The 16192-nt window shown below is 37.9% G+C and overlaps 1 protein-coding gene across 5 annotated transcripts in view; it reads right to left on the bottom strand.

Moving 5' to 3' along the window:
- The window catches only part of LOC150109337 (cationic amino acid transporter 2-like), a 364125-nt gene that overhangs the window by 254197 nt on the left and 93736 nt on the right, over nt 1–16192 (bottom strand). The window lies entirely within an intron of this gene.

The raw sequence follows: 16192 nt of genomic DNA, 5'->3' as shown, positions 1-16192 counted from the left end.
ACCGGAAAGGGTGCTCGCACGTGCTCTACTGTAGGAGATGTCACGTCTATGTTCCTCAAGACGAAGTGAAATAGATTTCACTGAAATAAATCTTCTTCGCAAACTCTAACCTCGAATAACGGCCACACCAAGTTGATTGGGAACACTTGAACAACAATCTAAGCTACAATTTGCCTGATTCCCATAGTGCAGTAATCCAATACTGGCGCTCTAAAATTAGCTGTCACACACATTCAACTCATGCCAACAGTAGCATGCGGTCACCTATTCAAATATTACTGTTACTATTCTGCTTCTTTTTATTTTAAACCTGGAAAGTCCATGTTTTTTACCTTGTTATTTTTATAAGTCTTATGTTATTTCTTACTCATCTGAAGAAGTCGGAACAACACCGATGAAACTAGTGTGATTTATTAAAGTTTTTTGTTATACTTTCTCGGGTTCTAGTCAGTTAAATTTTAATTTTATAAATGTATACATCCCGAGTCAATCCTAATTACAACAACATATATATATATAGTGTTGTACGGAGATTCTTTAGTAAGAGGTGTGATGGATGAGAGTTTAACAAAATCATACCAACCTGGTGCGAACGTTAAAGATGTAAGCGAGTCAATTAGAATGCAAAAGCAGCGTGTGAAAGAATTGATAGCAGGAACAAATGATTTGAAAGGAGACAAAATGGCTATGAAAGAGGATTTGAAGGAAATGCTTGGGGTAGCAAAAGAGAAGAGTGAGAGAGTTAAGATGGTGAGTTTGATGCTGCGGTATGACAGTGAAGAGTATAGAAGGAGGGTCAAAATTGCTAATGACTTTATGCACAGATTGTGCAGGAGGAGTGGTGTGGAATTTGTGAATGTGTGGAGTGAGTTCAATGGGTGAAAGGATTTATATAAGATGGATGGTTTACATTTGAATGGATTTGGTGTACGGAGACTTGAAAAGGTGTTGTTGAATGAAGTGGAAGTGAATGTGCAGAATTGAGGAAACTAGAGTTATTAAGGGGGGGGGAGTAGATATGCAGACCTCAGGGAGACAGTTGAGTGTATGAATGTGTGTAATATGCCCGGGCGAGTACGAAGGACAATAAATCAGAATGGGATAGTTAGTATAAGGCATCAAAATAGGGATGGGACAAATGGGCTTCTGCAATTTATGTATTCTAATGGCAGAAGTATTAGGAACAAGAAAGAAGAATTTTTGGCCTTGGTTGGCACTTCCAGGCGACAGGTTATTGGCATTAGTGAAACATGGCTGACAGAAGATGATATAGCTAGTGTGACTGAATGTGAGATACACATTCAATCTCCTCAGCTACAGCCAAGGAGAATAGAAGTGGAACTGCAGTATAGAGAAAAGAGCACATTTGAGGCTGTTTGGTGTGAGATTAAAACTAGCAGGAACAAAATATACAGTTGGGTGCAGCTATAGAACCAGGTGATGGAATAGATGGTGGAGATAGTATGCATAAGCATAGAAAAAATGAGTGGAAGGAGGATAATTATTATGGGAGATTTCAACTATGGTAATTGATTGGAAGGAGGAGAGGACATATGGGAGGAAGGAATTGGATTTTATGCACGGTTATTAAGGGATAACTATCTGTGACAGCATGTAATGGAAAATGCTATGGGTCAGAGAGTACTTGACCTAGTATCTGCATCTGAGAATTTGGCTGTAATGAATATGCCACCAATTGGTGAGAGAGTGATCATAGGGTCTTGACTTGGGAGGAGGCTAAAGGTGTGGAATTTACGATTAAGACAGGGTACATGTGGAATTATTGGGCTGGAAAGTATGACAAGCTTAGGAGTTTGATTGGTTCAGTGCCATGGCATGTAAAACTGTAAGGGCTGGATGTTGATAGTGCATGGGAAGCAGTTAAGAAATGATTGCATGAGGCAATGGCTGACTGTATACCTAGAGTCCGAATAATAAATCAAGTAGGGGTTAAATGGATGAATAACACCATTAAGCTTGAGCTTCAAAAAAAGAAACAAATATTGATGGAATTTAAGGAGAAAGGTGACCGGCAAGCAAATGAATGGTATAAAGCACAGGCCAGAAGGGTAACGAGTGTGGTAAGACCCCAAACAATGTGGGATTTAATATCCCCTTAATTTGAATAATGTTCATATCGCCGAAATGAAGCCTATTGGCTCTTTATATTTAAAAAAAAATCTTCAAAAGATTTCATAGACTGTTGTCCTTTCTACCAAGGATAAATTACCTCCTCTCTCTCCCTGCTTAATGTTATATCAAGCAGCTTGTTCTTATCAGGTACCTTATTTAGGACAAACTTGCCATTCTGCCAAGATCAGAAGTCAAGAACACAAAGATTACTCAAATAGAGCCAATCTGATAAATATCTATTAGCATTCGTACCATTGGTATAATTTATAAAGTTTTTCACTAGTAATTAGGATATCCCAATAAAGTAGATTCAAATTTACAACCTCTTCCTGCAAACATGTGAAATATTACTTTACTGTCCAAATCTGAATGTATGCCTATATTTGAGTTCTGAGAAGTAATCACTATAAACTATCAGAGCACCTCTGTTGTGCAACTGGAAGAACGATGATACATCGTGCCCTTTGATTGGAAAAGTTCTATTCTCGGCTTGATGAAAGGAATCTTTATATGGACTTTTTCAACTGAAGGTGGGCCATGAGAACACAATCAATTTACCAGCAAATTTACAGACTATGTTGGTGGTGGCAATGGGTGGTAGATGGCATTGATGACAGTGGTGTCATTGAGTGTATTTGGAGAATTAAGTAGTAAGAGAGATTTGTTTTGCGGAGCGGAGTAGGAGTACCCTCCAGCGATGAGTCCTCTTTGGAGATGTCACATAATAATAATAATAATAATATATATATATGATGATGATGATGATGAACAACCTATTTTTCTACCCATTGCAGGGTGAAGGCCTCTCCTACTGAGTGAAGTTTTGGGTCTACTACTCCCATGGTGACCCAGTCCATATTGGGAGAATGCATCTATACTTGGGTGAATGAATGTATGAAGGTGGAAGACAATCACAAACATCCATACCAACATGGGATTCGTACCTGCAGTCTCTTGGCTGGAGAGTAGATATGCTACCCACTTGGCCAACCAGGCAATTATATATATATATATATATATATATATATATCAGTGACGTCATTTCAGTTGAGTGTGCTGTCATGTGGGTTATACAACACGCACTACAAATTTCACGTCAATTTGACAGTATGCATCGGCAGAAAATTTTTCAGAGGGGGGGAGGAAGTTTGAAGTCAAATAATTACATCAATAAATTTTCATAATTATTGATTTAATTAAATAATTACATCAATAAACGTCTTTTAGCATTTTTTGATGTAATTATTTATCAATCTAAACTATAAATACAGTACATTATTTTCATTTTACATCAATTTTAATGATCTTTAATTCTTGGGGGGGAAAAAGTATTCAGAATTAATACAATTTTAGCACAATTTCATATATAAAAAATTGACCAGCATATTTTATTAAAAATCAATTAATTAATTAATCCCAAAATCCTAAATTAAATTATTTCAGTTTAAAAGCAAAAATATCATAAAACTAACACGTAAAATAATATTAAATTACATACACTTACCATTCAAAAATGTATTTTTCTGTTTAAATTTGTTTCACTATAAATTTACAATTCCACACTTGACTCAGTGACTCACTAGACACAGAGAGCAACCGAACTGGTCATGCTGTTCATGAATCGGAAAAAGATGAACCAAAAACAGGAACACGTGTTTTATTGCTGCAATAAAACACATATTCTATGGCTACCCTGCAATTAGCAAAAACAGGCCAATTCACTATTATTATTATTATTTAGGCCACCAAGGAGTCAAAAGACTCATTGCGGGAGGTCCTTCGTAGGAAACACAAGTCTATCAAGGCTCATTGTGGGAGATCCGCCCTAGGAAACACAAAATCTATCATACCACTCCTTAAACTCATTGACTGTTCTTGCTCTCACCACTATCAGGCAATGCATTCCACGGTTCAACCACTCTCCACACAAAGAAACCACTCCTCACCCTCTTGCTCACAGTTTCCTTTCGTAACTTCTAGGGATAGCCCCAAGTGAAAGAACTCCCCAGTGTCAACCCTGTAACAACCTCTCAACAGTTTAAAAGTCTCAATCATATCACCTCGCCTTCTTCTATCCACCAAACTCTGCAGTCCACATTCCTTCAGCCGATCGTCATAACTAACATTGTACAGTCCTGAAACTGTCTTTGATATCTGCCTTTGTACCCTTTCCACAGGTAATTTATCCCCTTCAAATCCTGGGGACCAAATCTGAGAACAATAGTCTAAGTGTGGTCTGATCAGGGTCTTATACACCGGAACGATAACTCTTTTATCTCTGCAGGTCAGCGTCCTTCTCATTATTGCAACAATTCTCTGTTACCTTCACCACCTTTGCAATATGTCGCCTGATTTTCAGGTTTCTATCAATCATCAACCCTAGATCTCTTGTCTCCCCTATTTCCTCCAGTATAGCTCCTCCAATAGAGTAGGCAGCATCCCATCAATCTGTCCCAAACCTCACGACCTTACATTTTGCTGAATTAAACCGACATCCCCATTCATTGCCCATCTGTCTAGCTTATTCAAATCCTCTTGCAGGACTACCACATCTGCACTATTACTAATAGCCCTTCCAGGCTTCACATCATCTGCAAACAACTGAATATCCCCCTGCAATCCACTGACAATGTCATTGATATAAAGGTTAAACAATATAGGTCCCAGTTCTGAGCCCTATGGCACCGCACTTGTAATCCTCTGCCTCCTTGAAACTGCCCCACCATACACAACTCTCTGATACCTATCGGACAGCCAATCCTGAATCCAGTTGACCAACCTGACATCCAGGCTCATGTGCTGCAACTTAAATATCAGCTTCTCATGTGGCACCCTGTCAAATGTCTTTGCTAAATTAAAGAAGATGGCAGTGTATGCCTTTCCCTCATCTACTGCTCTTGTAACTTTATTATAAAAGGCCTAGCATATTACTAAAACAAGAGTGCCCCCTTCACAAATCCACATTGACTCTCACAGATAACATTACCCCTATCTTCCCAATGTTGTATATAGTCCCTAACTAATTTCTCCAAGATCTTAACAACTACTAATGACATACAAACTGGCTACCGCCCTTATGCAATGGCACTATCTTACCTTCCTTCCATTCCCTGGGCACCTTTCCCGTAGCCAGACTTTCATTGAAAAGCCAGGTCAAAAGAGCTGTCAGTTCCTTAGAACATTCTCTCAAAACTTGTGGTGAAATACCATCCAGTCCCACAGCTTTACTGACATCCAGAGTACTCAGTATTTGGAACACTCTCCCCTCCTGCACCTCTATACCATGAACCTGCCCTATCCCTCTAGTATTAAAATTTACTCCTCCAGGATGAAATACACCAATAAACTGTTCATTGAACAATTCCACTATGTCCTCTGCATCAGTCACTCTATTCCCATTTTATCTCACAATGTCATTCTTCCACAATCATTTCTCCTCCTACTGGCCAAATAGCTAAAAAATTCCCTAGGATTTTCTTTGGATCTTAGGGCCAATCTCTTCTCATATTCCAGTTTCGCCGACCATACTAGTCACTCTCCTGCGGCCTATGTCTTATATTCTTCATGCATCTGCTCTTCGTCTGTCTCCTTATATCTCTTCCATAGCCTCTTTTTCAGATGCAGTTCCTGTTTAAAAGTTTGTCATCCACTTTACTACAAATTGTGTCCTCTTCTCCACTTGTGGAATACAGCTTAATATTGCTGCTAACAAATATTCCTTCACAATTTCCCAAGCACAAATGATACCCCTGCCTTCCAATTCCTCCCTCCATGAAACTTCCCCAAGTTCATGTCTAAGACTATTATAATCACATGCCTTATAATTCCACATATGTTCCCATCTCTTTGATACTCCTGCATGTCATTCCTCTTCCAAGTCAAAACCACATGGTCACTCTTTCCAACTGGTGGGAGAGATGTCATCTCAGAAAGCTTACATATAAGGTTATAAGACGTAAGGTTACATATCTCGATCACTTTTAGGATTATAATTTGTGTAATTTTTTATTCGAGCCTAGGGGGAGTTCCCCATTTGTCCCTCACCCTCCGCGGACACTCATGTCCGTATGATTGCATTTTTATCAATGTATGAAAGTTTTGAGAGTGCATAGCGCATCAGCGCTCATCTTATTTGGACCAATGCAATTAATTGCAGGATAATTTTAAATACTTCTGCATAGAGTGGGGGAACAATCTGTTTGTTTTAAGATTTATTAGAATACAACAATGAAGGATAATGCTATCGCTGGTTGGTACATTTGAAATACTGAAAGATGAAAATATGTGAACCATCATTTATAAGACATGTTAGAATAGGAAATGAAAAGAAAGAATAAGTGTGAGTAGAAATACTTTCATTAATGGTAAACGAATTATTAATAATTATCATTTGTCATATGTGTATCCTATAAGTTGCTGAGTACAACAAATAGCACGATTCTATAAAGTCTAGACATGAATAAGTGAATGGCATAATTAAAAAATAAACTTATGAGGAGACAGAGAATGGCAGGAATAAATATCGTTTGATGGAACAGCAAATGATCTCGTAAAATTTGTTGCCCATTTTATGTGTATTTCTCTGGTTTGTGTACATTTTTCTCTCTTTTCCAAGAAATTTCTTTTGTTTACTGAGGCTCAATATACATAACATCTGATCATTATCAGAATTATCAACACTTTCGGGAATCCTATATTCATTAGTTTTTTTTGTTTTTTTTTTTAGTATCAGCAGTTCTGTCTTATCAATCTCACATGTGGTATTTTGTTGTAGATCAGTGACGTCTTATAATACACAGAATATTCATTTTTATTCTCATCTTTATTCTTTACTGTCTGTTGTTTCTGAAAACTAGAATAAACATGTCTCTATACCATTAAAAAACTTTGCACCCTCAACAGATGCTATACTACATAGCAAGAGAAATATTTAGTTTTTTTCTCCAAACATCCATTTCAAATTTTCAGTTCCAGAAAACATGTGTAACAGCTGTTTGTAATAAAGCCATTGGATATAGTAATCACTCAACTCATGACAAGTGACAACATCCAATTGGATTGGTTGACACAATAACTAATCACAGCCGTTAGGTGCTGGGTAAGCTCAAAATTTTGACTTGCCTAGCCCCACCTTCTCAGCAGTTTAAAAATATTAGAAAGCTAAGAATTTGACCTGCTGCACCATCTTTACATCTTTTCAAAGGGTGCAAAAAGTGTATGCATTTCGAAAGCACATCCGAGCTATTAATGCGAATGTGACGCAATGTTTACGTGGTGAAAAGTGCCTTCTTCATGAAGCACTAATGCTTTATTACCCTCTTGAAGAGAACAATGAAGCATTAGTACAGTATATTGTGGTCGATTTTAGGAATTGCATGAAGTCTGCAAACTATCGGGAGAGAATAAATGCAAAAATATAATACGGGTGATACTGATATGTCATGGATGAGCACAGCGCACCTAGCACACTCGGAATATTCGCCCATGATATATATATATATATATCAGGTGCACACCTAGCACACCCAGAATATTTGCTGGGTGTGCTAGGTGTGTGGTGCTCATCCACGAAATATCAGTATCACTATTATATTTTTGCATTTATTCCCGTTAAAGACTCATCCAGTTGTTTGCAGACTTCGCGCAATTCCTAAAATTGAACACAATATACTGTACTAATGCTTCATTGTCCTCTTCACAAGGGTAATAAAGCATTAGTGCTTCATGAAGCAGGCGCTTTTTGCCATGTAAACATTGCATCACATTTGCATTAATAGCCCGGGTGTGCTTTCAAAATGCATCACCTTTGAGCCATTCAAAAAGATGTAAAGAGGGTGCAGCATGTCAAATTCTTAGCATTGTATTATTTTTAAACCACTGAGAGGACGTGACTAGGTGAGCTTAAATTTTGAGCTCACTCAGCACCTAGTGGCTGTGATTGGTTATTGTGTCAACCAATTCAATTGAATGTTGTCGCTGTCATGAGTTGAGAGATTACTATATCCGACGGCTTTATTACAAACAGCTGTTACACATGTTTTCTGGAACTGAAAATCTGAAAGCGGATGTTGGTAGAAAAATGCTAATTGTTTTTTCTTTTGCTTGTGCATTATAGCATCTGCTGAGGTTACAAAGTTTTTTAACGGTATAGAGACATTTTTATTCTAGTCTTCGGAAACAACAGACAGCAAAAAATATCTATTCCTAAATAAAAATGAATATTCTGATAAGATGTTGGTGTACAACAAAATACCAGCCTATGTGAGATTGATAAGACAGAACTGCTGATACTAAAAAAAAAAAAAAACTAATGAATTTAGGATTCCCGAAAGTGTGGATAAGTCCGATAATGATCGGATGTTGTGTATACTGAGTCTCAGTAAATTAAATAAAATTCTTGGAAAATGGAGCAAAATATACACAAACCAGACAAATACACATAACATGTGCAACAAATTTTACGAGATGATCTGCTGCTTCATCAAACCATATTTATTGCTGCAATACTCTCCCTCTCTCTCTCTCTCATAAGTTTTTTTTTAAATTATGCCATCATAAATTCAGTTATTCATGCTTAGAAATTATAGGATCGTGCTATTTGCTCTACCCAGCAACTTATAGGACACATCACAAATGATAATTATTAATTATTCTTTACCATTAATGAAAGTGTTTCTACTCACACTTATTCCTTCCTATTCTCACATGTCCTATAAATGATGGTTCACATAACAAAAAATCACATAATAAAAAAAAATACATTTTTAAAAGGTAAGTGTATGTAATTTAATATTATTTTACTTGTTAGTTTTATGATTTTTTTTGCTTTTAAACTGAAATAATTTAATTTAGGATTAATTAATTAGTCAATTTTTTAATATATGAAATTGTGCTAAAAACTATTAATTCTGAATTTCGATCACTTCTCTAATTCCAATGATCAAGCAAGGATACTAATGCAAATACTTGGCAAGGATGCTGAGGTACAGTGTGTTTTCTCAATTATCTGACCTTCAAATGAACAAACCTTCAGTTAACCAATCCTTGAATAAGTTTATGTGTCAAATGACTTCTGGTACGGCACTATGTAATTGTATCTACAGTTATCCAAATCTTCAATTATCTGATCAGCAAATTCCTCTCCCACTGAAGTTAGATAATTGAGGGATTACTGTATTTTCCAATAGCAGTGAGGTAACACATATAGTCCATAAACTCACCAGAATACCAGACAATCCTTGCACACACCCCCAGACCTCATCTTTACAAGCTCTCCCTCATATACACTATGGATGCCACTTCTCTTGGTAACTCAGACCATGATCTCATCCACATCTCCTTGGCTATGGAACAATCTCCTTTATGTGCTCTGGCATTACAGGTGCCAAATAGGACATAAGAACAGGAAATAAGTGTAAAATGAGAAGACTTATTTTACTGTTTCCAATTACTGTTTCCATTCTATAGATTCAAACATATGCTCCAACTGAATAACAGAAATAACTCTTATGGGGATGAAAGTCTTCATCCTCTGTTCTTCCCCAAAATACCCAACCACTACACAAATAGGATATCATAATTCCCCAGTAATGCCAAAAAAAAAAATAAATCTATAAATCTAAGTTGTGGGCACACAAATGACTTAGTTCTAGAAAAAAAGAATGTTGATAGAGATTTTAAGAAGTTATTGTGGCAGGTAAAGGATAATAGTGTTGTTGGAAAAGTCATTAGTGTGTTGCCTAGATATGACAATAGTGAATTGAGAAGTAAAGCAGAGATAATGAATAATAAGATGTCTGAGTTGTGTGAAGCAAAGTGATGGGGGGGGGGGTTCAGTTTCCAAATCTATGCGGTTGCAGTAGAATAAGGTAATGGAATGCATAAAGATGAGGATGAGACAGATAGGAATGGAAATCAGGGTTAAGATCAGGAAAACAGGAGTGGTCAGACTGAAGAGAGAGAGAGAGAGAGAGAGAGAGAGAGAGAGAGAGGTGTGGTGTAGCAGCTGGAAAAGAAAATATTGGTGCTGGTAGAATGGCCTCAAAGACAGGGATTGTTATGATTGTACACAAATGTAAGGAGAATTCAAAACAAGAGAGCTGAGTGTTTGTTGAATTGATTGGGTCACTATACCCAAAGATAACTGGAATAGGTGAAACTTGGTTGTCTGAGGAGGACATGATGTCAGGAATGGAAATGGAAAGCTATATAATTTTCAGGATGGATAGGAATGTGAAAAGAGGAGGGAAGGGGCTGTTAATAATTGCAGAGGAATTGTGTCCACAAAGTGTGGAAGTTGATAGGGCATGCACAGATTTTGAATCTGTGCATGCTGTGAATAATGTGAAGTGTGAAATCTGTGCATAGTGTGAAGCTGCAATTAACAGGATGAGCCAGGGAGTATAGACAACAGTGACTGTGAAATGTTTAGGCTTGGGAATGTAAAAAGAAGGAGGGTGATCCTGATGGGAGACTTTAATTATAGGAATATAGAATGGAAGGAGGAGATAGCATATGTGAACAAGGAAAGTGAGTTTGTTGAATTTCTGAGGGATAAATATCTTAAGCAGCATATGACTGAAGCAAGTAGAGGCTTTATTGTTTTCGATTTGATGATAACTACACAAGATGTATTTGTTAATGAAGTGTTAATGCTGCCACCAGTTGGTGAGAGTGATCATGAGGTACTTGTTTGGGAAGTGATGAAACAAGAAAAGGTTACTGCCAAAAATAGATATACAAGGGTGGGCTGAAAGGTTCTCGGCCTTGACCATAGATGGCAAAACTATAGGCAAGATTTTTTTTCTAAGTTGGTACACCTATCATAAGAATCCATCTGAAATTGCAAGTCATTCTATCAAGTAGTTTGAAATAGATAAAAGTGAGTATCGTGAGGTTATAAAATTCTTTGTAAAAGGAGGTTTATCGCCAAAAGAAATTCATTCAAAGTTCATAAAAGTTTATAGGCACTCTTCTCCTTCGTTTTTGACAATTAAGAAATGGGCTGCCGAGTTTAAACATGGCCATACCAGCCTTGAAGATGATCCACGTGAAGAATGTCCAAAAAGTGTAACAACACCAGAAATCATTGATCAAGTGCACGATATGGTATTGAATGAGCGGTGAGTCAAAGTGCATGAAATTGTTGAGACTATAGGCATATCAAAATAATGTGTAGGATATGTTTTGCATGAAACATTGCAAATGAAAAAGCTTTGCACAAGATAGATGCCGTGCTTGCGCACAGCAGATCAAAAATGCACTCGCATGAAAATATCTGAACAGTGCTTGAAGCATTTCAACCAGAATATAATGATTTTGTGTGTCGAATTATTACTATGAATGAGACTTAGATTCACCATTACACACCAGAATCCAAACAGTAGTCAAAACAGTGGACAGAAGCCCGTTGTTCAGCGTCAAAGAAGACAAAGTCTGTTCCATCAGCAGGAGAGGTCATAGCATCAGTGTTTTGGGATGCTAAAGGCATTTTTGTTTATTAATTATCTTGAAAAGGGTAAAACAATAACCGGGGAATATTATTCCAATCTTTTAAAAAGACTAGTCGAAAAAATTCATGAGAAAAGACCCGGTTTGCAGAAGAAAAAAAATCATCTTTCATCAGGACAATGCACCTGCCCCCAAAGGCAATGGAAAAATTAAGGGATCTGTACTATGCATAGTTGGAACATCCACCCTATTCCCCAGATTTGGCTCTCTCTGACTTCTATCTCTTCTCAAAACTAAACTCTTCCTCGCTGGTCAGCATTTTTCTTCAAATCAAGAGAGGTGACTGCAGCTGTGGAGGGGTATTTTGCAGATCTTACTGAGAACCACTACAGTGACGGGATAATGGCACTGGAGCATTGCTGGAATAAATGTATTAGTCTTAAGGGAGATTATGTTGAAAAATAAAAATAATTTTGAAATTAAAAATTTGCTTTTTTATTGTCAGGCCAAGAACTTTTCAGACCACCCTCATATGTGGAATTATAAAGCAGGTGATAACAGGGAGCTCTGTAGTCAGTTAATATCAGTACATTGGGTAGATGAACTGAGCAGAAAAGATGTTCAAAGTGATTGGAAATTCATAAGGCAGTTTCTGACACAAGCAATGTATAAACTGCATACCAAGTGTTAAGGAAGCAAATAGAGTAGAAGTAAAATGGATGAACAGTAAGTTGTGTTGGAAAAGAAAATGCTATGGAGGAGGTGCAAGATAGTTGGTGATGATTGGATTCATGAAGTGTATAAAGTACAGGCCAAGATGGTGATGATTATGGTAAAGAAAGTATGAGAGGTGATTGACTGGTTCAGGCCAAGGTTAACTTAAGGGAATTTTTCTTTCTCTTGCTTGCCATACAGCAGAAAAGTTATGGCAAGTTGACACTGGTGGATAAGTCATGGCAGAAGAATAATAGTTGCAAACGATTGAAGAAGCACTTCATCAGTGTATATCACACCGGTATAAATGATGTGGTGCAATATATGAAGGGAGATAAGTATCAGGAGAACTGGAGGTGAAAAAATCAGAGGACATCAGGTGTTGATTGGATTAGATGTTAATAAGGCGTGGGAAAGGAAGACATATTATTATTATTATTATAAGAAAAAGAAGACATATTATTATTATTATTATTATTATTATTATTATTATTATTATTATTATCCCCCAAGACCTCATAGAGTCAAAGACTCATCTGGAGGTCCCTTTATCACACACACACAGCTCATCATACCGAGTCTTAAACACAATAAAACTCCTTGAGAAACCACATTCTCAGGCAAGGCATTCCAATTCACAATTCTGCATGAAAAAAACCTGCCTCTCACTCCCCTACTCACACCCTCTTTATATAGTTTCCAGGGATGACCTCTGGTTCTCCCCTGATCTCCCACTATTTTCTGTAGAACTACTCCAACATTGATCCTATAACAACCCCCTTACCAACTTACAGGTCTCTATCATATCTCCCCCTCTTCCTCCTGTCCACCAGACTCTGCAAATTACATCTTCTCAATCTTTCCTCATACCCAACATTCCAGAGGTCAGAAACTACCTTAGTCAGTCACCTTTGGACCCTTTCCAACATCTCTTCATCCTTCTGAAAACCAGGTGACCAAATCTCGGCACAATAGTCATCCATGTGTGGCCAAATCAAAGCCTTATACAACGGAACAAGAATCTCCCTACTTCTACATGTCAGTGTCCTCCGCATCATTCCCAGAAGCCTTTGTGTTTTCTTCAAAAGTTTGGCTATGTGTCCCCTAAATTTTAGATCCTTATCCACTATCACCCCCAGATCTCTTATTTCCTTCACCTCCAATAATATATCCTCACCAAGCATAAATTCTGCATCCCATCTTTGTTTTCCAAATTTTAAAACCTTACATTTTGCAACATTAAACTCACATCCCCATTTCCGTGCCCAATCACTCAATTTATTCAAGTCTTCTTCTAAGGCCATTACATCTTCGCTGCTCTTCATGGCTCGTCCCAACTTTGCATCATCTGCAAACAACTGAATATCTCCATCCAAATCTTCACCAATATCATTAATATACAAGTTACACAGTAATGGCCCTAAAAGAAACCTCTGAGGCACTCCATTAGTGACTTTCCCTTTCCTTGATATTGCTGCCTCATACATAACTTGTTGATAACTATTGGATAGCCAATCTCCAATCCAATGCACTAATCTAATATCCAACCCCATCTGCTCTAGTTTGACTGTTAACTTATCATGAGATACTCTATCAAAAGCCTTTGCAAAATCCAAGTATATTACTGTGTATCCTTCTCCTCTGTCCAAGAAAGCAGTCACTTTATTATAATAAGTAAGTAGATTACTAAAATATGATCTCCCTTTAGCAAATCCATGCTGTCCATCAAAGATAATACCATTGTAGTCAACCCAACTCTGGATCCTAGTTCTCACAAGCTTTTCCAACAACTTAACCACAACACCTGACACAAAGATAGGCATATAGTTTGATGCTTGAGTTCGATCACCTCCTTTATGAAGTGGCACAATCTTGCCCTCCTTCCACTCCTTAGGAACTAGACCGAGTGCAAGACTCACATTAAAAAAATATGTGAAGGCAGATGTCAACTCCTTGGCACATTCCTTCAGAATACGTGGTGATATATTATCAAGTTCCACAGCCTTATTTACATCTAGTTTACTCAACTCCTCAAACACCTCTTGCTCACTTACAATCAGTCTCTCCTCCCCATCATCAATTGCTCTCAATCTCTCCATAAAGTCACATTCACAAGATTGAAAGATCTCTATGAACTGCTCATCACCACACATTCTGCAACAGCTGTCTTTATACCATTTTCTCCAATCAATGTCATCCTTCCATAATTATTCTTTCTTTTGCTGGCTACATATCGAAAGAACTCCTTAGGATTCTTTTTGGCTTCATTAGCTAACTGCTGTTCATACCTCTCTTTAGCTACTCTCCCCAACCAAGTCACCCTCCTTGCCTGGTCTTTGTAGACCTCGTGAAATTGGTTATTTCCACTTCTCTTATGCTGCTTCCACAATGCCCTTTTTCTCTGTATTGCATGCTTAACCTCTTTATTCATCCAGCTCACATCTACCTTATTTAACCTTCTCACCCTTGGAATACATTTAGACATTGCATCTACTAGACAGTTTTTGAAAATCCTCCAAGCTGCATTGATATATTTTCCAGATAACTCCTCATTCCATTCTACACCTGCAAGCTGTCTCCTGAGCTCTTCATAATCAACCCCCCCCCCCCAGTAGTTCCACATATAATCTCTTCTCACAGAGGTTCTCACACTGCTGGCAACCACCCAGTTAATGACCTCATGGTTGCTCTCACCAATTGGTGGATGATTTGACACCTCATTTATGATTATATCCTCTGATGAGATGACCAAATCCAAGACCCTTAATCCTCGTGTTCCCTCTGTTACATATTGTCTGAGGTAATTATCCCTCAAAAGCTCAAGAAACTCATTTTCTTTACTTCCAGTTGCTATCTCATCATTCCAGTCTATATTACCATAATTAAAATCACCCATAATGATCACCCCTTTTCTTATTTGCTTGGCTAATTTGATTATACATTTCATTATCACCACCAGTCTATAACAACATCCCACCAAGTATTTGATTCCATTCACCTCTATCTCACGCCATACTGCCTCAAAAACACTGGCACCATTTCCCTCTTGTATCTACAAAACACATCATATCCTCCCATCTCTATTCTTGTCAGAATGTCATCCTCTTCCAACCATGTCTCACTTATTCAGACAATTTTTGGGTGAACAGATGCAATTAGCACAACCATTTCATCTGCCTTGTTTCTTATACTTTTAGCATTTATATACAAACATAACAGCTCATTTCTAGATCTACAGCTAGTTCCACTGATACCACTCACTCGATGTGATTTCTCCGTGCTCGGCTGGAGCCATTTCCCTTTCTCCTTCTTCATTTTAGAACCCTTTTCAATTCCAACTGTTTCCTCTTGAACCCAGGTCATCCCATTTCTTTCCTTTCTACACATGCTCTCTTGCCTCCTCTTGGAGCATCCATCTTTCTCACGCTGTGTACCCTTGTCCACCCTGAGCCTTCCCACTTCCCTGCTCCTCTTGCACACTCATTCTCTCATTTTCTATACTAATTCCACTCACTTCCCCATTCATAACCACCTCTTCCATCTCTTGTCTTACTTTCCTGCTCTTCCACATCACTTCCCACTTGCTCTGATTCATTCTCTCTACTCACTTCTCTACCTTCCAGTAGCAGTCTCTCCAAGCGACTCACACCATAACCACTAAAATGCAGTCCATCGCTCCCATACAGCTCACTTCATCCCTCAAACACATTCCACACATTAACAAACTGTACTCCTGTCTCATCACACATTTCGGCCAGCATATCATTCATAATCCTTGCTCTCTGCCTCATTTCACCACAATCATACCTAGACAACACGCTGACTACCCTTCCTGTCACACTAGTCTCTTTTATCCTTCTAAGCAGCCTTCTGATATCCAATCTGACACTCTCTT

This window comes from Typopeltis vanoorti, chromosome 2, assembly GCF_054136105.1.
Source record: "Typopeltis vanoorti isolate ZY-2024b chromosome 2, IOZ_Tvanoo_1.0, whole genome shotgun sequence".
NCBI lineage: Eukaryota > Metazoa > Arthropoda > Arachnida > Uropygi > Thelyphonidae > Typopeltis > Typopeltis vanoorti.
This window is presented reverse-complemented; position numbering and strand designations above follow the sequence as displayed.